Source organism: Symphodus melops, assembly GCF_947650265.1.
Source record: "Symphodus melops genome assembly, chromosome: 11".
Lineage (NCBI taxonomy): Eukaryota > Metazoa > Chordata > Actinopteri > Labriformes > Labridae > Symphodus > Symphodus melops.
The window spans coordinates 25,991,353-26,013,852 of NC_136701.1; the positions used below are offsets into that span (position 1 = coordinate 25,991,353).

The 22,500-nt window shown below is 49.0% G+C and overlaps 1 long non-coding RNA gene across 2 annotated transcripts in view; it reads left to right on the forward strand.

Annotated features, from left to right (window-relative positions):
• Window positions 1–22,500, forward strand: part of LOC306831648 — an 89,847-nt gene that overhangs the window by 53,900 nt on the left and 13,447 nt on the right. For both annotated transcript variants that reach the window (XR_013780099.1, XR_013780100.1), the window contains exon 3: window positions 17,154–17,215. This is a non-coding gene — a long non-coding RNA (uncharacterized lncRNA). The remainder of the gene's footprint in view (window positions 1–17,153; window positions 17,216–22,500) is intronic.

Sequence of the window (22,500 nt, forward strand, 5' to 3'; positions counted from 1 at the left end):
CACACACCACACACACCACACACACACACACACACACACACACACACCACACACACCACACACACCACACACACACACACACACACACAGACTCACTGTGGCTGTAAAAGGATTGTGTAAAAATGTGTGTTCAAAATAAAATACATCTTCTGCTAAAGTGAAGCTGCTCCTCGTCCCTTCAAAATAAAATACATCTTCTGCTAAAGTGAAGCTGCTCCTCGTCCCTTCAAAATAAAATACATCTTCTGCTAAAGTGAAGCTGCTCCTCGTCCCTTCAAAATAAAATACATCTTCTGCTAAAGTGAAGCTGCTCCTTTTCCCTTCAAAATAAAATACATCTTCTGCTAAAGTGAAGCTGCTCCTCGTCCCTTCAAAATAAAATACATCTTCTGCTAAAGTGAAGCTGCTCCTTTTCCCTTCAAAATAAAATACATCTGCTAAAGTGAAGCTGCTCCTCGTCCCTTCAAAATAAAATACATCTGCTAAAGTGAAGGTGCTACTCTTCCCTTCAAAATAAAATACATCTGCTTAAGTGAAGCTGCTCCTTGTCCCTTCAAAATAAAATACATCTTCTGCTAAAGTGAAGCTGCTCCTCGTCCCTCCATGTGTGACTGAGTCTGAATTTAGGAGTGGACCATTCACCACCAACAGCAAGAGGAGAAAGCTGCTTCTAAAACCAGGGTGAACCTTGTGTTGTCTTTTACCCGTGGACGTGGAGTTGGTCTACTTCCTGTTGAACAGGAAGCTGACAAACACTGGCGGTTTGCTTGTGCTAACGTGTGTTAGCTTGCAGTGTAGCTACAAGCAGTAAACGTACAGACTACGTCCTGCAGTGGGCGGGGCTTTTGTTGGCGAGGAGCCCAGGAGGAGGGGTCATGTTTGAAGGTTGTGTTTAGAAGCTGCAGGAAAACAACTTTTAGACAAAGTATTCTTTGCTGAAATACTTTTGATGACGCTTGAAGAAGGTGACTGAATGCTTTCCTCAGAGGATGATTATCAGCCTGGAGTAGAGCCACATGATTCTCATCGTGAGAAGTAATGTGAGGGAGATGAGTTTGTTCAGCCATGTGCACGAGCAGCCAAACACACCAAATAATCACACTAACCACGACTCTTTATCTCACCCCTTTTATTTCCATCTCCTCTGTACGGCCGTCAAATTCATTTTCTTCCCCATTATTCTCCAAATGCTCAAACATCAAAGACGGCGCATTGCAAAACAGTGATTTGTATCATTTTAATGACACTTTATTGCACTCTGCTGTGCATTAGCAGGAAGAAGAAAGTGAATAAGAGAGGAGTGGGAATGAGAAGCGTTTAAAAGATCCTACGTGCCGAATGTTTATGTGAAATCTTTCTAATGATCCTGATGGCGGCGAGACTTTAAAGCACTCGGAGAGAGAGTCGAGGTGATTCAGTGTGTTTGTGATTGAGACTTAAATCTGGAGAATAAACCGAGTCCTGCTGTGAACTAAAACTATCATGAAGGATTTGACGTCTCTGTTCAGAGTAAAGATGGCGTCCCCCCACGTGAAGGCTGTTTTGACTGTCTGAGCAGGTGTCGTGCGTCCTGTTGACCTTGTTCCTCCGCTCGCCCTCTCTCCTGTTTATTCATGTCAGCATATTCATAGCTCGCAGTGAACCATCTGTGAACTCGGACAGTGCCAGGGCCACTTCCTGCCCTCCGCCACGCTGCGTGATGTATGTGTGAGTCTTGTTGTTTCTTAAGGAGGGAAAGAGGAAACGTTTCATAGAATGTATGGAAAAGAGCACATGTGATTAGTCAGCCGTCAGAGGAGGATTTAAGGTTCAAAGAAAAGTCTCGGTGGATGATTTGGCCGCGGCCGGGGAACAATAAGGGGACTCAATAGAGCAGGATTCAGCAATTTGTCCCCATCACTGAGAAATAAAAGCTAAGCAGAAGTGACAGTCAAGCTCTGACAGCTTCATGGATATATGGGGGGGGGGACAGAGGGGGAGAGACAGAGAGAGGGAGAGAGAGAGAGACATAGAGTGAGGGAGAGAGAGAGAGGGAGGGGAGAGAGAGAGACAGAGAGAGAGAGAGAGAGAGAGAGAGAGACATAGAGTCAGAGAGAGAGGGAGAGAGAGAGACAGAGAGTGAGGGAGAGAGAGGGAGAGAGAGAGGGAGGGGAGAGAGAGAGAGAGAGAGGGAGGACTCGTAGGTGTGGTGGGAGTTGTTTTCGTCCGACCTTTTTTCGTTGAAATGGATGAAATCCGTCCTCCTGAGCGTCTTTTAGACCAGCCGTCTCACGCCCGACGACGTGGCGCTGTCTGATTGGACATCAGCGACAGGATCGTTCTGCAGCATCCTGATTTCATACAAATTAAATGATGACACTTAAAACCCTTCAGGGTAAGGTCACAGGATGGATTTCACTCCACACCACTGCACCTGAAGCGAGCGTGTGTGCTGATGACATTTCAGAGGGCAGCCAATCAGATCGTGGTGTGAATGGGGAGCTTGAGGAAGCATGTCATGGATCAGTCCTATATCATCTGATATGGCTAATTAATGAATTAAACTCTGGTCAAATCCCTTTAAGTGAAGGTGAACACCAAAAGAAGACAACTCTGTATACATGCTAACTGTTCTTCATCATCACTTTAAAGGATCAGCTTCTCTGTTAAAGGCAGCGTCATTTCCTCCAGATCCACTTTTTAAGATGTCGGTTGAGCTGGTCTTTAGGTCCTGACAGACATTAATAACTCAGGTTCTCTGAAAAAGGATCAAAGTAAATTATCATCTGTATCAGTTTGTAAGTCTGTAAAAACTTCAACCAATGTCTGCCACGAGGTACCAATCTGATGAACCAATCACAGCCTCCCTGTCTCTCTGCTCTCTGATGAACCAATCACAGCCTCCCTGTCTCCCTGCTCTCTGATGAACCAATCACAGCCTCCCTGTCTCCCTGCTCTCTGATGAACCAATCACAGCCTTCCTGTCTCCCTGCTCTCTGATGAACCAATCACAGGCCTCCCTGTCTCCCTGCTCTCTGATGAACCAATCACAGCCTCCCTGTCTCGCTGCTCTCTGATGAACCAATCACAGGCCTCCCTGTCTCCCTGCTCTCTGATGAACCAATCACAGCCTCCCTGTCTCGCTGCTCTCTGATGAACCAATCACAGCCTCCCTGTCTCGCTGCTCTCTGATGAACCAATCACAGGCCTCCCTGTCTCCCTGCTCTCTGATGAACCAATCACAGCCTCCCTGTCTCGCTGCTCTCTGATGAACCAATCACAGGCCTCCCTGTCTCCCTGCTCTCTGATGAACCAATCACAGCCTTCCTGTCTCCCTGCTCACTGATGAACCAATCACAGCCTTCCTGTCTCCCTGCTCTCTGATGAACCAATCACAGCCTCCCTGTCTCTCTGCTCTCTGATGAACCAATCACAGCCTCCCTGTCTCCCTGCTCTCTGATGAACCAATCACAGCCTCCCTGTCTCCCTGCTCTCTGATGAACCAATCACAGCCTCCCTGTCTCCCTGCTCTCTGATGAACCAATCACAGCCTCCCTGTCTCCCTGCTCTCTGATGAACCAATCACAGCCTCCCTGTCTCTCTGCTCTCTGATGAACCAATCACAGGCCTCCCTGTCTCCCTGCTCTCTGATGAACCAATCACAGCCTCCCTGTCTCCCTGCTCTCTGATGAACCAATCACAGCCTCCCTGTCTCCCTGCTCTCTGATGAACCAATCACAGCCTCCCTGTCTCCCTGCTCTCTGATGAACCAATCACAGCCTCCCTGTCTCTCTGCTCTCTGATGAACCAATCACAGGCCTCCCTGTCTCCCTGCTCTCTGATGAACCAATCACAGCCTCCCTGTCTCCCTGCTCTCTGATGAACCAATCACAGGCCTCCCTGTCTCCCTGCTCTCTGATGAACCAATCACATGCCTCCCTGTCTCCCTGCTCTCTGATGAACCAATCACAGCCTCCCTGTCTCCCTGCTCTCTGATGAACCAATCACATGCCTCCCTGTCTCCCTGCTCTCTGATGAACCAATCACAGCCTCCCTGTCTCCCTGCTCACTGATGAACGAGAGCACTGAGGATGTGATCAGTGATGAGGATCTTCTTCATGTTAGCATCGAGGGACCCTGGAACATGGGCTCCCTGCTTCCTCCTATACGACGTCTTTAGCATCTGTTCAAAAGTACTTCTTCACATTTTTGTGATGTGCTCTTTTTGCAGGTGGTCCCTTGTGAGACTTGATGAAACCACATTGATCACGGCTCTTAAAGCCACCACCATTGATTTGCTTTATTTTCCACATCACTTAAAATTGATGTGAACTCAAAGCGTGTCATTGATTTGTCGGCTCTCTGCTTACACACTTCCTGAAAGAGCTGTTGGATCGGAATTAGCCTTTTTGTAGCTCTGATTCTGCAGAGTAGGAAGCTGCTGTTTTTAAATGTGGACCCTGTCAGCTGTTTGAGGCTGAATATAAAGGCCATGGACAAAGCTCACCCTTTTAGCAGCTGACCTCAGAGTGAAGGATTTTAAGTTGTAATCGCTGCTTCCACACTTTCTAATTTGCATCGTATTCCTATTATTATTGAAGAGTGCCAAAGCTGTAAGCTGTGCTGGAGCAAATGACAGGCTCGGTATGAGATGACGTGTTGATGCTTTTCTTGCAGAATATCTGATTGATCATGTCGTAAAGGCACAGCTGAAGGGATGATCTTTAGGACGGAGAAAGGACAATCCCGGATCCTTTTTCGAGGGCAGAAAAGTCAAGGCTCCTTCAGTCTGAGAGCAGCTGATGGGAGCAGGAGCTGATGGGAGCAGGAGCTGATGGGAGCGGGAGCTGATGGGAGCGGGAGCTGATGGGAGCGGGAGCTGATGGGAGCGGGAGCTGATGGGAGCGGGAGCTGATGGGAGCGGGAGCTGATGGGAGCGGGAGCTGATGGGAGCGGGAGCTGATGGGAGCGGGAGCTGATGGGAGCAGGAGCTCAGAGGTTTATAAAGAATCTGGATCAGGGAGTTGAAGGACAGAAATTTGTTTCTGTCAGGAGACAGATGAAGATTTAGAAGCTGTTGTTGGAGTAATAGGAGGGGAGAAAGAGACATTATGCACTGGTCGATGGCGTGTTGGGAAGGCGTGTGTGTGTGGGTGTGTGTGTGTGGGTGTGTGTGTGTGTGGGGGGGTGTGTGTGTGTTTCTCAGATCACCATCATGGCCTTCTGTCCAACAATCCATCAGGGCGTCCGATGTAGCATCAGTACACGCCAGGATGACAAATCTGCCCGTCACACAAACACGTCCAGAATGACAAGATGGCATTTTAAGCGCTCCACTTTCATCTCAGACGAAGACAGGAAGCACACGGAGGCGTGCAGCATCACGGCTTCAGAAAGAGCCGGGTCGACTCGTTTCTATTTACAGGTATCAACTTCTAAAGTCAGTCTACTGTCTCCTTAGTGTCCGTGCTCCAGCAGTCTGCGGACGGAGGGACTGAGGAGGGTAAACACACACCTACTCCACTCGTCCTTTCTGGTTAGCTGTCTAAAAGGCGCCTGACATCACACGGCACTTTTTTGAAAAGTTGAAATAATTGAACTGAAAAGGCGTTGTCCTCCTTTTATTTAAGGCTGGATTTAGAAACGAGGCTGGCAGTTAGAAAAAGTAGTGAAGTGTGAAGAAGACCTTCATCTTTAAGTTTAACACTTGTTCTTCCAGCAGGACGTAAAGAAGGCGTCTGCTCGTCTCTCTGAGTCTCTGTTGTTGGATAACAGGAAGTGATGGAGTCCATTACTCAAAGTGAAGGCTGCTCTGCTCTCATCTTTGCACTTGATCAGATTCCTCAGAACAGAGATAAGTCCTTATTTGAAGAGCGCTCCATGTGCTCTGATGGTGCTGCGTCTTCTCCCAGGGTCAGCTCGCTGCTTGACCTTCACTCACTCTCACACACGTGGAACGTGGCAGTGTTAGCAATGAGTGCTTCAGAGAAAAACAACATTCAATAACAATCAAGTGTTTTGTTCTGCTGAAGGCCTGAGCACACACTTCTCAGTGGAACCACACCCCTTGTGTGATGTTGATTGTTAGTTGAATCCTTGATTGTCTTCCCTCATCTCCATCTTACAGGTAATAAAAGTTAGACTGCTCTACACTGCACCTGCCTCTGCACATGGTGGCTCTCAGTGTGGACTTGTGAGCATGTTTCAGGGCCCAGTAGAGCCCAGTCCCCCGGTCTCTCACGTCCTGACGAGGTCTCTGAGGTCACACTAAAACATCCTCCATACATTTACACAGACGCACAATGTTGGGAATCTGGCTGTAAACAGCTGCAGAGACACTCTGAGGCTTTCTGTTTCTCTGCTTTGAGTAGATTCGGTTCAGAGACACAACCCTTCATGATGACGTCGCATGGTCGTGCCTGCAGAGGTCTTCACTAGCTTGACACTGTGAGCCTGTCAAACTCTGGACACAGCTGAGTCAGAGGCCGGGGGGCGGGCCCCTCAGCACACACAGAGAGCGCTCCAAGTATCAGCTGGGCGTGGCACCTTCAGCTGACAGGGAACTATTTCTGTTATGCTTTAGCATGCTAGCTTGTTAATGCTACATGTGTTTGTATTTGAGCCGTGAATATGCAAGGACTGAAGATCTGACTTTAATGTCTGTGGGAGGGAAGTACAGCGTGTTGGACAATGAAGGGACAGAAGTCCACATCAAAAACAAGAACATTACTCCTGAAATGAAAACACATTTCTCTGTAAGTATTCTCTGTTTCTAACAGCAGATGCTTTCAGGGGCCTCGGCGGCCCCTCTTGACATGAGTCATGCTGGTTGTATTTCCATGCGAGCCGCTCAGGTCATGTTGATCCCGGGAGAGATGCTCCGATGACCTCACACACCACACGAGCAGGCAGATGAGGTGAGGCCATGAGCTCTATCGTGCAGAACGCTCATGATGGATCCAGGAAACGCCCGAGCGTTTCTCATGCTGCGTTTGAGCTCCACAAAGTGATTTTTTATTTCAGAATAATTCCCCACTGAACCGGAGCAAAAGCAAACTGAAGAGTGCTGAAAACATAATGATCACTGCAGGGTTTGTTTGGGTTTGTTTGGTGCTCTTGAATCCAAAATCACTACAATTAGAACTTATCTGCTAAAATATTAAAGCAATTATACATCTGACAATCATCCCCTTCACTGCAGTGCTGTGGTTTAGGATGATGAACTCGACATGTTACTTCCATACTTTGGTCTGCGCCTCCAAGCATGAACTTCTGACCTCTTTCACTTTGTTCCAGCATCTTTACTTTTGGTCGATTCTGTGAAAGCGTGCAGCGTTCGTTGTTAAAGCCACACGATGTTCCTCTCTGAGCTCTAGTTTACGCAGGTCACAGGTTTGAAAGCAGAACGAGGACATACGACTTGAAGCCGTGTTAGTATCAGTGGAACTGTTCTGTGTCAACACATCGAATCAGTGTAAGCAGTGAGAGAAAGAAACTAAAAATGTTCTTCAATAGGTCAACCTGTCTGCTAATCCGCTGAGGTGTGAATGCAGCAACAGCAGCTGTTCTTCTTCGGGCTGTTTTCTTGTGTGTGTGTGTGTGTGTGTGTGTGTGTGTGTGTGTGTGTGTGTGTGTGTCGTAGTTGGACGTGTCCCCTGTCAGGAGCAGAGAGGCTTTAACAAATGAGTGCCAGCTCGGGGACACAGGGGCCACGGACCTCTGCGAGGGAGCGGGCCAACAATAAATCTGAGAAATCAATATGACAGCACCCGGGGTGATCAGTATCAATGATTTCAAACTGGAATAAGTCCCTGAGGGAGAAGAGTGATAAAAAGCTCTGAGCTGGGAGTCTGAAAAACATCCCGAGGATGAGAGATGGGGAGGAGAGAGAAGAAGAGAGCGAGGAGGAGAGAAGAAAGAGATTATTGATGTTTTAGTCTCTCCCAGAAACCCCTGCAGCGGGGTCAGGATCTCTGTTGTGATTTCTCTTCCTGTCACTTCTGCTCTCACCTTCTTACCGTCCATCACTCATTCTCTTTCTTCTTCCCTCTCTTCTTTCTCCCTCCACTGCATCGACACGCTTAACCCCTCTCTGTTCGAAATCTGCAGCTTTTTACCTCGAGCCTGCTCTGAAATGTGCTGACAAAAGAGCTCTGTGTACGGGCATTACAGCTGCCTGTGGCAGCCCTTCAACCTCCACCATCACAAATGCTGCACTTCCTTGAGTGTCCACTAGAGGCCGACTGCAGAAGCAGCAGGGGTCACTTCCATCCTCGTCCACTGCAATCATCTAACTAACCTCCCACTCCCGGTCTCAGGCTGGGTGGACTCTGGACTTCCTGACTGGTCAAGACCACGGCTGATCGGCTTCTTCTCCACGTCACCTCTGAGATCAGAAGCAAAACTTCAAGTCATTCATGGTTTGATTTCAAGCTTCCTGCTGTTACGGCCTGAGTGAGAGACACGCCCCCTGCACGCAGGAGGAGGATTTTCAGAGATGCTTATGGACTTGGTCTTGACTTGGTCTCGGAGCACTCTGGTCTTGGGTACATCTTGGTCCTGTCTATCAGGGATCTGTCTGCTACGGCATCATTAGCCAATAAGACACAAAGAACACATCTTCGATCAGCTGAACTTGTTTGGTGTGCAGCCAGCGTCCACAACTCATGACCGATCAAGTTGATTCACTTCAAGCCGATGGCTTAGCGGTTATGTCAGGAGCCCCTTGTGCAGGGGTCATAGTCCTCTCTGCAGAGACTGTGGGTTTGAATCTGACTTTCTCTCCTCCAAACACTTCCTGTCTCTCTTCAGCCGTCCTGTCTTTATCAGAAAAAGAAAATCTCAAAAATCTCATTTTTTTTCAAAGAGAGATGACGAGTGATTTTCCTGCGAAGGGTTGAATATCAACAGGCTGTGGGGGGGGGCGTAATGAGCCACAGAAGCACTCTGATGATGAATTTGGCAGCGACCCTGTGCCCTTGGTCGGACCTCTTCTGGACTTTATTATTCCTTTGTTCAGTGTACTCTGGTCTTCATAACAGACTCTGTGCTGGCAGCAGGATTTGGCTCATTTGGGTTTCCTGTGCAGTGCCGGCAGGTCTCTGGAACGGCGGCCTGTGGCCTTTGCTGAAGTCAGTATTTAATCACCCCCCCCCCCCCCCCCCCCCACCCCCCCCCCCCGTCAGAAATGCGTTGAATGCTACGCTGTCATGCTTGAAACATCTGTGGCAGTTTGGGGGTAAATGTCAACAAATAACATTAAATTCAGTCAGCGTTGAGAACATTTATCTACCCCCCCCCCCATACGGGTCCACCCCCGGATGTATTTTAAACCCAGATAACATCCTAACGCTCGCTGAAGCCACAGGCTTTCATTTCAAATATTTTTTTTCCTCCCAGCAGATAAACGTTGGAAACTGTAACAAGTGAAATTCAAAGGGATCCAAACCCCCGAGCACAGAGCTGCAGGCCTCGCTTCAGCTTCACTGATACCACGAGGGGGGGCGAGGGGGAGCGAGGGGGGGCGAGGGGGGGCGAGGCAGAGCGAGGGGGGGCGAGGGGGAGCGAGGCGGGGCGAGGGGGGCGGGGCGAGGCTGAGGGAGGCGGAGCAAGGGGGGCGAGGCGAGGCGGAGCAAGGGGGGCGGGGCGAGGCGGAGCGAGGGGGGCGGGGCGTAGGGAGGCGGGGCGGGGCGTAGGGAGGCGGAGCGGACGGGCTGCATGCCACTTTTCTTTGAATCATTCAGCTGGTGAAACAGAATCACTCGTAGAGGCTTTAAACATCATTTCTCCTCAGTGATCGAACAAAAATACCAACAAACGTCTCTTATCATTTTAACTTATTCATGAAAGAAAAGTTTGTGTTTGAGGATTCAAACTGAGAGTTTCACCTCCACCAATCAGTCAGTCAGGATCAGATTAGAGTGGTGGACTCTCTAAACCAGCGTAGTCAGGCTCTGGGGTTGCTAGCGTCAGGATAGCATGTCAGTAGCTACAGATGACGACTTCCTGCTGACCTTCTCTCGATGAGCCCAAAAACATTTTCTCTGTGTTCTGGCGAACAGATGCTTCCTGACATGAAATGTCACACTGGATCAGAAGAGAACTACTCAACACCTTAAAGGTCACTTGAAGAGGATGTGATCCTTCCTCGTGCCGCACGCTTTAACTTTCCCATAATGCTGTGCAGGGACTGAGACCGGAGAGAGAGGAGTCGGAGCTGCTTTTTGGGTGTTAATGTGAGAATATTGTCATTTCACTCTGCAGCCTCCTCTCATTATCTCTCAACCCTGAACTCATCATTCTGTCATGTCCTCTGTCATATCTCCTTTCTGACAATCCTCCCCGTCTCCCTTTCTCTGTATCTCTGTCACTTTCTATTCAGAGCAGATTAGCAGCTCTCAAACTGCCAGCAGACACTGACTCGTGTGTGTGTGTGTGTGTGTGTGTGTGTGTGTGTGTGTGTGTGTGTGTGTGTGTGTGTGTGTGTGTGTGTGTGTGTGTGTGTGTGTGTGTGTGTGTGTGTGTGTGTGTGTGTGTGTGTGTGTGTGTGTGTGTGTGTGTGTGTGTGTGTGTGTGTGTGTGTGTGTGTGTGTGTGTGTGTGTGTGTGTGTGTGTGTGTGTGTGTGTGTGTGTGTGTGTGTGTGTGTGTGTGTGTGTGTGTGTGTGTGTGTGTGTGTGTGTGTGAGCAGAGAGCTTCAAGGTCTCAAATCTTTGTGTTTCACTTTTGCAGGTGGCATCAATGAGTCTGTTATTGGACTTCTGGTACCTCTGCTACTGTGGCCATCACACACACACACACACACACACATTGGTGTTATACTGTATGTACAGAAACACGCGCACACAGGATCAATGCCAACACTGATCGAGGTTAAACTGACAGGTAACAATGATGAATTACCCGCCGCTCCGCTAAGGTTAACCTCCTCGACTTGTACAGTCATCATACTGTCGGAGCGTTCTGCTACAGCAGCACGCTGCAAGTCTCTGCAGACTTCAGTGGCCTTTCTCTCTCAATAAGCACAGAGTATGCACAATCTGCAAATGTCCTTTACCTGATGCTATATTTCATCAGCGCTGCATATTTTAAATCCCCTTTTCTCTCAATGAGCAGAACGTTTGATTAACAGAGTCCTTTGTTAATGCTGGACAGAGAGCTTTTCAGACTCCATCAGTATAAACTCATCCATTCATCACATTCACACACTGATGGTAGAGGCTGCTGCAGAGTCCATCAGTATGAACTCATCCATTCATCACATTCACACACTGATGGTAGAGGCTGCTGCAGAGTCCATCAGTATGAACTCATCCATTCATCACATTCACACACTGATGGTAGAGGCTGCTGCAGAGTAAAGAGTCCATCAGTATGAACTCATCCATTCACACACTGATGGTAGAGGCTGCTGCAGAGTCCATCAGTATGAACTCATCCATTCACACACTGATGGTAGAGGCTGCTGCAGAGTAAAGAGTCCATCAGTATGAACTCATCCATTCACACACATTCACACACTGATGGTAGAGGCTGCTGCAGAGTCCATCAGTATGAACTCATCCATTCACACACTGATGGTAGAGGCTGCTGCAGAGTAAAGAGTCCATCAGTATTAACTCATCCATTCACACACATTCACACACTGAAGCAGGACAGAGTCAGAGGTCGTAGAGAGAGTGGAGAATGAAATGATGAAGCAGTCTCAGTCGGATTCGAACCCGGGTTACCCGCTTTAACTAAAGCCTTTGTACACAGGCGTGCACACTAACAGCTGCTCTGCCCAACACAAACTGATCCATGCTGTATGAAGTGGTCGTGTTCTGCAGAGAGCGTCCTCACTCTGTCTTCAGACTCTTGTGTGTGTTGATCGAGAGTCTCCTCTTGTACTGAGCGTCCTGCACCTTCAGAAGTCCAACAGGGAGTCCAACATTAGCAGTCAGCCCATGTTTCACTGTTGCAGCCTGACCTTTGGGTTTGTGATGAGGTGTACTTCTGATGCACAGTGCAGCCAGGGGGATAGCAGTGTTGGTGGTGCCTGTTGTCTTACACATTAATGGAGAGAACGCTGTCTTGACTGAAATAACCACAGAATTCAAACTGCTGTGATTTGGGGACATGGCATGGACCATAAAATCCAGGCTATGTGTAGGACTCTTCCTGTGTGATGAGGGGCGCTGGAGTCCCCCGTGTGTCCCTGCAGGGGGCGCTGGAGTCCCCCGTGTGTTCCTGCAAGGGGCACTGGAGTCCCCCGTGTGTCCCTGCAGGGGGCGCTGGAGTCCCCCGTGTGTCCCTGCAGGGGGCGCTGGAGTCCCCCGTGTGTCCCTGCAGGGGGCGCTGGAGTCCCCCGTGTGTTCCTGCAGGGGGCGCTGGAGTCCCCCGTGTGTCCCTGCAGGGGGCGCTGGAGTCCCATGGCTGGCGGTCTCCGTGCTGGAAATGCTGTCTCAGGCTAACTTTGAGTCAAGCTAACGACAGGCTGAGAGCTGAGGCGGGTTTTACACGGCGCCCACCTGTCAATCATCTCAGACACGAGCCTTACTACAGATAACTTGAATCGTTTGAAGACGTGAACCTGTTTCTGCAGGGATGACTGGTCAGATGGACTACAGACATGCACATACACACAACCACACATTAAGATGTTGACTCTTTTTTTATTGGCTGTTTCTATTTCAAGCTAAAGGTCATGAGGAAGTGAATGCACAGCACACACTCGGACTGATGAGAGGGCGGGGGAGGAGAGGGTGCAGGGTGGAGACACACGGAGCAGCTGATACCTGATCAGCCTGATCTCTAACCTGTTTACTGTAAAATATTCTGACTATACCTAACAGCACAGACGAGACACGAGACGAGACACGAGACGAGACAAGAGACCAGAGAGAAGAGATGAGAAAGGGACGAGACGATCCTTTATTGATCCCCGTGAGGAACAAGTGATGCAGCAACACTCAGACAAAAATAACCAAGTGAGTCAATACGAGTAGAACAGATCAAATAAACAACGATGTTGAAGGGGTTAAATATCCCGTTTATGACCCCGAAGAACTTTACAGGATGGCCTGATCTAAACGGCAACAAAGTGAGACATGAACATAAAGAGAGGCTGTGCAGTGAATGGCAGGTTAAAGTGACGTGTGTGTTCAGAGGAGTCAGACCTCAGCGTGCTGATCCTGCCTGCAGGACAGAAGAATCTGAGCTACTGATTCATGACGGAAGAAATGAAGCTGCTTCTATTTTCATTTCCTCTCTGATTTCACGTCCTCTCTCGTGCGTCCTCTCTCTCTCGTGCACGCACGCACGCACGTGCGCGCTGCAGACATGACGGCCTGTGCTCTCTCTCTCCTGAAAGGCTGCGGACATGTTGCTTCAGTGCAGCTTGATTGCTTTGCAGCAACTCATTTCTCAGCCGGGCTCTCACAGGATGTTTTTCCCCGTGTCCCGGGTATCTGAGGCTGCTCGAGCCCCGTGCACCGCCAGCCGCCGCTTCAGGCTGTCCAGGAAATTGAAGCCTTCTTTTCTCCCCGAAGAGTCGAGGTTTTTGATCTATTTTTTCTCTTACAATCTCCTGTCAGTTAGAATAACATCCTCCCCTGCGGACACAGAGTCTCCGGCTGGAAACGTTTTCTCACTTACCTTGTTAGAGCTGCAGGTGTGCTTCTGTAAAGTGAGTCCAAGGATTTCAAGGTGCTCATGGTTTCCTGGCTCGTTTTTACATCCAGCTAACAGCAAATACCGACTAATTGCTACAAACATGGACAAGAGTGGCTTCATTGGATCTGATCCAAAGATCTCAGAGCTGAAGAGGCAAAGACGCGTTTACACGATGACTTTAAACCACAGGGTCTGATGCTCTAAAGCTCAGTAAAAAGGAGGGTGGGTGTTTGGGGGGTCATGGAGGTCCGGATGGAGGCGTCTCTCTGCTTACATTCAATCCAGACTCCTACTATAAATGTTCTGAAGCACTTTCATGAAGAGGGAGAGGTTTAGATAAAGATCGCCCATCCAGTGAGCACACTTTGGTAAATCTGCGGGGGGGGGGATTGTTCGTGTATTCAGCAGTGTTGTCTCAGTCTGAGACTGAGCAGACAGTGATCAGACATTTCTCCACATCATCTCTGGGATAAGAAAAGAAAGGTCAGTTCATTTGTAGTTTGATTTTCATCCCAAGGTCACGGCCTCAACCTTCCCAAGGTCACGGCCTCAACCTTCTGTGCTCTAAATGAGGGACACGCCCCCCCAAACACAAGAGGAGGAGGATTATTCTGTTGTTACTCAGTCTCCATCCCTCCTGGAGCGCTCTGCTCTCGCTCAGTCTGGTCTTGACTCCGTCGTGTTTTTTCTTCCTAAATAGATTTCTAACTCATCCGTATTTATTCTGGACATTAAAATCTCTTTTCCTTCCCTCCTTTACTTGATTTTCTCTCCTATAAACATTAGAAACCGAGCTGTGTTCAGAGGTGACGGCGGCCTGTGAGAGTTTAAAAAGTGACAAATACAGAGCAGCGAGTCGGAGGGAGCAGCTCTGCACGGACGCAGGATACAGTTTTTAATTTCAGCCCTCAGCAGATCAGCGCCACCCTTCATTAACCCGCCCTGACCCGTTCATTAATTCACATTCCTGCTCTAATTGGGCAGCGGTGTGTGTAATGGCTGCTGTATTCTGGCGCTCTCTGTGCAGAATAGAAAAGAAATGATTAACAAAAGTGACATCGCTGAGAGTGCTCTGTATTCACAGCTCCGTCTGCGTGCCACATGCAGGGAATGAATAACATCTTGTGAAAAGATGGAAAGATAATTAAATTAAGGAGGAGGGGGACGAGCCCAGAGAGGCCTGTCAGCGGGGGAGCCCGAGTGTTCGATGGCGGCGGCGTGTGGGCTCCATAGCTGTAAGCAGGTGCTACTGATTTACAACAACATAGATCAGTACAGAGAGTGAAATTAAATTATAGCAGCTTTACCCCCCCCCCCCCCCGCTCCCCCCCCCCATTATAACCAGTTAACAACACAAATCTTAATCCAGTCAGAATGTATCTCCAGATTTATTAAATCGTTCAGCTGAAATAAAGAATGCTTTATTTCTCTTTACTGTGTGTGTGTGTGTGTGTGTGTGTGTGTGTGTGTGTGTGTGTGTGTGTGTGTGTGTGTGTGTGTGTGTGTGTGTGTGTGTGTGTGTGTGTGTGTGTGTGTGTGTGTGTGTGTGTGTGTGTGTGTGTGTGTGTGTGTGTGTGTGTGTGTGTGTGTGTGTGTGTGTGTGTTCATTAAAAGTGAATGGAATACTAAAGTTCTTCCTTCTGACTGAAGTTATTTAATCTTACTTCCAGCTGATCCTTCATCCAACATTCGAGCTTTTATGATCTGCATGAGACAACCTAAGATTGTGTTCATGTAACACACTGTATAATGAACCATCTGGTCTCGCACGCTTCAAGGTGCCCACAGGTTTGATTACGCGTGGTCACATGTTCACAGTGAGACACTCAGTCCGTCTCAAACATTTCCTGTTTTTTCACACTCCGTGAGTCTTGCATTCAAAGCCTTTTCATGGGTTGCCATTAAGTAAAAGCTGCTGATTCGTCCTCTTTTTTTCTTTTTTTTTAAACCTCCATATGCTGCGTGGCTCCACTCCGCAGAGTTTTTAATTTCTGCAACAGTAGAACATTTTATTCCCCAGCTCAAAGAGAGTCATTAAAGGCCCCGTCCAGGTGTGTCACCACGGTCAATAACAGCTCTGTGTGTTTGCAGTCATGGAAAATGTTTTCGCTGCCTTCAGCTTCTCTCTGACTCTCTCTTCCTGCACTAACAGCACGGCTAACACTTAGCAGCAATACGCCTCACAGTTTGGGATCGGGTCAAAGAGGATGAGACGCTCTACCTGACAGTCTAAACCCAGGACTAAAGAGTTCCACCGTGCAGGCTGCTGCTCATTAAGGCTCATTTGGCTTTCCAACCATAAATATTAAAGACAGAGTCAGCAGCTTCCTCCTTCAAAATAAATCACACACTTCTCCTAAAGTGAAGCTGCTTCTTCTCCCTTCTGGGCCTCCGTAGCTTGTGCTAACGTGCGATAGCTCACAGTGTAGGCACAAGCAAGCAGTAAACGTACACACTCCATCCTGCAGGGGGCGATGAGCCCAGGAGGAGGGGCCACGTTTGACTCTTTTGAAACATGGAGAGAGGATAGAACGGAGAAAGCTTTACAGACTCATGCAGAGCTGGCTAAACACTGAAGCTACAGTGTCCACCACATGCAGAGCTGGCTAAACACTGAAGCTACAGTGTCCACCACATGCAGAGCTGGCTAAACACTGAAGCTACAGTGTCCACCACATGCAGAGCTGGCTAAACACTGAAGCTACAGTGTCCACCACATGCAGAGCTGGCTAAACACTGAAGCTACAGTGTCCACCACATGCTGACCTGTGTGAGAGGAGGGGGAGAGACAGTTCTCTGTGATGATTAGAGTTTAGACTGCAGTACTCATTTTAAACACTAGGGGGCGGAGCTACAGACTGCTCCTTTAAAGCTGCTAAAACACTTAAAGTTCTGTTTCGTGCTTTCAAAACTTCTTGTTTTGGTTTTTGGGGGAGTTTTTGTGTAAGTTGTACATTTACGAAGCTGTAACAGTTCCTTACACTTTCTTTTGCTGCCACTTTTACAAAGAAGAACTTCCCGAACTTTACACTTTATGAAAAAGCCAATTATGAAATCCTGCCAGCTAATGTGTTTACAGCAGACCATTAACTCTCCGTGTTTTAATAAATACTGTACAGCCGAATAAACACAACACTGATATCTACAGGTGATGAATTTGTTTCCACTTTTTTTAATATGCACGCTGTCTGCAACGCTGCAGAAAGAACAAACTGTGTTATTTAAGATAAAATGTCCACACAACGTGAACTCAAACGAGGGCGCCGAGAGTTTCATCTGTGAAGGATTTCTAAGGAATTCTGCTGATCCGCTTCCTCCGTTCTTCCCGCTTCTGCTGTTTCCCCTTCTGTAATGAAAGTGATGACTGCTGGGAAATGGAGTTTGTGCACTGATCCCGCATCAGCACCTCCTAATTGGAGAAAGTTGTGTAAATAATAATCATGTGGATGGTGCATGGAGACGATCAGCTTCCAGGCGGCTCGTCCTTCACATGCTGACCGTATCTTTCTCCTTCTCTCCTCAGGTGATTAGAGAAATCCCCCGGACCCAATCAGAAACCCTGAATCAGCACACTCATACACTGAGGTGAGCGCGTGACTCTGTGTCCGTCCTGCACGTTTGTTTCCTCTGCTTGACTGTTCCTGTCTGGTCCTTCACATGGCTGGACGGAGGAGTCCTCACGTCGTCTGTAACAGGAAGTTATGATCTGCACACTTTGTATGTGTGATGCATTTGACTGTCGATGACATCAGGATCACATTGTTCATCTGTGAACCGCTCTCACACATTCAGGATGATAGTCGAGGGGTCACAGAGGTCACACGAGGTTAAAACAGCATATCATCATCTGTCTTTAAAAGTTAGACCTGTCCTTTATTCTCATGATGTTTGAGTTGGTCATTTGGTGCAAAGAGTCAAAAGATGTGAACTCTTGAACTTGTGCAGGGAGGCGTGTTCACGTGACGATGGCGACTCTGTCAGACGCTTTCACGGAAACCGTCACCGCTGTGGTTTGCTTTGTTCAGATTCACGTGGTAAAAGGTGACGGCGAGGGCGCGCTGCTGCTTGACCTGACAGACTTTGACGTGAGCACATCTTTTGTGGGGGAGGAGCTAAACAGCTTTGTCTAAACGCCAAAGTTCCTGCGGTGTGAAAACGCCTTTAGTTGTGTTTACAGAAGTCCAAATGGACGGACCACTGGAGGACACGCCCCCTGACAGCACCCTGAGCGTTCTGTCCACAGATTGACTGTGACTCTTCTCCTGCTGTTCGAGACGCACAGGTGTGTGTCCTACACGGCGGCCTGACGCAGCATCTGTTTGGGGACGTGATGAGAGCCTGTCTCCGTTTGTTTTAGAGGTGCGAGTAGAAACAAAGGCCCCGGGCGCTCGACTGTGCTGCGGCTCGTGTTGTCATGTTGCCAGAGCGTTCACACTGATTTCACAGGTGTTTCCTCCCAAACCAAAACAGGAAACAGCTTTATAAAATCAAATCGAAGCGACAGGGAGAGAGAGGCTTGTTCGGCTCACTTTGCTGCCAGTGGACTGTAAAATAAAAGAAGTGACTTGTAAGCAGACAACAATGGTGGGGATGAGCCTCTTATCTTGGTTCCTGTTAAAGGGCCGAGGGTGCAGGAGGATGCTTAGATTATTTTTAGTCCGCTGACAAAGACGGCGGTCATGTTTGGGTCAGCCGAGCCGCCGGTTCATTGGAGGATTAGTTTCTGGAGGCGGGAGAAGTCTGTTCTGTGTGTGCTAAATCCATCCATGACAACAACCAGGCCAATAAGGATCCCAGGAGCCACGGCATCCTGAGTCACATGGTGTGTTTGCCAACAGCTGTGAATGTGAGGCTGGTGGGCAAACGTTCAGCAGGAGACTCGGTTCAACCCGTCGCTCTCAGACTTTCTTTCATGTCGCGTTACAAGAAAATGCATATCGTGGAACCTTTTGTATTCTCGGTCTTTTTGTTCTGAGAACGACTCTGAAACATGTCCTGTTTTAAAATAATGAACTAGAATAAGAAATGTAGAAGAGAAACGGAGTTAAACTGGGTTATTCAGAATGATTGAGAATGTTGAAACTTTTAGTTCTAAGAGTCTAAAAGTTGTCTTCAACTTGAGTTCCAGTTCAGACACAATCCTTCAGAGGTTTACTTTTGGAAAAAAGAAAAGCACCGTGACCCCCCCAGGGACGTAAATATTGACAAGTCCCCCCCCCCCCCGAGTTAAGCTTAAACAGAGAGTACAAAGCTCCTTTAAAGACAGCACTCTGACTGACGGGCTGCGCGTCGGCCCGACCTGCCGATCCAGCGCGGGACACGTTTGATCGGCTCGTAAAGTGAAGCACAAACACTCTCAGGGAGGCTGAAGTCCTTTCACTCACTTTTCAAGCTTTGAGCTGAGGAGGCCGACGTGTTTCTGACAGCTACACGTGATGATGCAGGTGGCTGACAGGGTCAGGGCATGTGAAAGGTCAGAGGTCATGTCAAATAAATACAGTTAACGACGTGACACACGGTCTGTGTCTGAGAGGAAGAATGAGAGCCAGTGTTCCAATCAAAGGCTGGCGTCCACACCGGGAGAGACAAGAACAGAGCACGAAGCCCCTCAAAGGTTCTTCATCATCATCATCATCATCCTCATCACGTTAAGACACACAGACCGTGTTGGCTGACACGATCGTTCTTGATATTTGAGTTCCAGTGAGATGAAGTGGGATTAAATCCTGCCTGACATCCTTTTGAATAACTCGGGCATGTTGTTGATTATTTTAGCACTCAACGAGAATCCAAGGAGGTCGAAGGGGATTAAAGAATGATGAATAATCTCCTGATAAAGTGGACGAGGCGTTTGAATCTGTTTGATTTGATCCAAAGTTGAAACAGCTTAGAGGGCGAGCGCTCAAAGGTCAGACAAGGTTGAACTGCAGGAAAAGATCAGCTGAAGAGAAGAGCGAGGATTAAAAACACGCTGAGCTAAAGAGGGGAGGATGGAGGAAGGAAAGAGATTAAAGTGAGTGGAGGTGTGCAGGTAGGGGGGAGGGGGGACATGACGGCCTGGCACTGCTTCCACGAGCCCATGAGCAGCGCCAACAACACACGGACGTTAGAGAGAGAATCCCTGGGTCCTGTGTGTACCTGTATGAAGCTCAGGTTTTATATCCAGGATACCATGAAAAACAGAACAACAAATGTGAAAGGTTGTTTTTAAATGGGGCGGCGAGCTGTGCGGCGTGGCTGAGGAGCGAAGGGTCGGCTGGGGGGGAAGAGAGACATCATGACCATCAGAGCGAGGAGAGCGAGCGGTAACGCAGAGGCACACTGTTGGAGGCCGGTCATCCAAGGTCCTCCCTTTGAACCGAAGTACCCCCCATAAGAACCCGCCTTGGAGCCCACATCATCAATGCAGGTGCTTCGGGAGTGTTTCACCTCGTCCTCAGATTGACCTCAACGTGTGCACCTCGGTTCCTTCACTCCTTCCTCCCTCTCTTTAGCATCCTCACCAAACATCCCAGCACAGGCTGAGACAACGAGCCGCTTCAGGAGCGTGCAGAGAGAGCCAGGGCCGCTGTCCGTGGTGCTGAAAATGCTTCTTCTTGATTTGAAACATGTGGTGTTGATTCTGACTTTAAGACCACCTGAGAGGGTCTGCATGGCGTGCAGCAGAAACGCTGTTCTAACGGCTTTGTGTCAGTCTCTGCTGTGAGCACAGGACCGACGGAGGAGAGAGAGAGAGAAGCCTCCCTGTCACTTCCTGCTGAATAATGGTGGCAGGAAACCTCCTCCCATGAGGCCTTATGATAATAGGCCCATATGTGCCGGCCATGCTGACGCTAATTAATTGCTACACAAAACTTGTGAGGTCTCTCTGTGCAGCACTGTGACCTCCAGACACGAGAGCAATGACACAGCGAACACAGCGAGGCTTTAACCGAGCAGGGAGCAGCGGGGGTGGGGGGTGGGGGGCTGGGGAGGGGGGGTGATTAGTTAACAATCTGACCTTTCCCAGAAGGTACCAGCTTCTCGCCTCATTCCTTTTGTCACCAGATTACAGAATTGAAATGCAGCGAGGGATTTACTGCACAGAACTGTCATTCGACATATTTCACTACGTGTGTAACATCTGAGTGAGGACATGAGGGGGGGCGGGGGGCGGGCGGGGGGGGAGACAAGCAAAGAGACGAGGAGCAATGGAGCGGAGCACAGGAGAATGAGAGAGGCGAGGACAAGAGGGAGGAAGAGAGGAAACAAGGAGCAAGGACGTAGGATGTGAGGAGGAGAGCTGTCCCCTGATGTAGAAAAAGATGGAGAGATGAAGGAAAAGGGGGGGGGGGTCAAAAACGAACAGAGGCAGAGGCTGATGAGGCCAAGTGAGAGGAACAGAGGAGGAGATGAGACTCAACAAGAAGGAGATGATGGAGCGAAGAAGCTGTGAATCCAAGGCCTCCTTCAGACGCTGGTCTGCAGCAGGTCCAGGTCCAGACCTTCAGACGCTGGTCTGCAGCAGGTCCAGACCTTCAGACGCTGGTCTGCAGCAGGTCCAGGTCCAGACCTTCAGACGCTGGTCTGCAGCAGGTCCAGACCTTCAGACGCTGGTCTGCAGCAGGTCCAGGTCCAGACCTTCAGACGCTGGTCTGCAGCAGGTCCAGGTCCAGACCTTCATTACGCAGAGTTTCACAGATATGAAGTCTTGACTCAGCCAAAGACAGCTCGTTAATGAGTTTGCCACGAGAGTCTTAATTAGCAGCTGCCGGGGGGGGGCGAGGCTCCTCCGCCTCAGCTGGCAGCCATGTTTGGAGTTTGTTGAGGACTCTGAGGGTAATGAGAGGTGACGTGTGTGTCGCTGAACTTTGTGATACATTTATGAAAAACTGAACTTTGAGCCACTTTTTGATGATCTGAAGTGTGTGAGGTCTGCAGCGTGTCAGCCGGCTGTTTCCTGTCAGGAGGACAGATGGCACGTGGCAGGCGACAAACGTTGGGTTGAGCGTCACTGAGCAAGGCAGCAGATGGACTCTAAACACTCAGATCCTGGGACAAGAACGCCGCGGCGTGCAGCTCGGCCCGTTTAACGTGTCTTTACACACTCTGACGTCAGGATCAGCGTGAGTGGTCACATGACAGAAAGCTGTTTAAACACCTCGTCTGTGACGGAGCATGATGTCTCCACGTGTCCAACACAAGGACCTGCAGACTCTGTCTCAGCCTGCAGGGGTGGAGGGAGGTCACATGACTGCGTCACTCTGAACAGACGACTTCTGGATGTGAATGTGAGAGTGACATGATGAGGAGGAAATCTAAAAGCATGGCTCTCTCTTCCAGAGGACGCTGCGAGCTCGATCGATGTCTCTGCAGCGTCTTTTGGTCACTGACAGAAGTCGATGGAGGACATGAATTATTCAGACGGGCCTCAAAACTCTGCCAAAACAAAAACAAAACAGTGAACACAACTTGAGAAAGATTCAGACGTGACGATGAACCTGAGCAGACGCACAGCTCATCGTTTCATTCATGACTCCTCCTCCTCCTCCTCCTCCTCCTCCTCCTCACCTGCCCGGCGCACGTCTTTAAAGCATTCCCAGCTCGTGTAGAGATTCAACGTGAACGTCTCTTCACTGTGCTTGGAAGGATTAGCAGGGATCTTAAATGGCGTTTCATCGGCTGTGATTTACGAGCTGTTTCACATCACGTCTTATTTTACGAGCAGGTGGAAAGCTCCCACAACAAGGACTTAAAATAAGCTGCTGCTGGATTCAGAAGATGGCTCCTCATAGACGAGTTTGTTTTCTTGGATTTCTTAGTGACATCACAGGTGTGTAATGAAGCCTCTCATAAGTTGACCAGCTCTGCAGCCTCTTAATGCTCTTAAA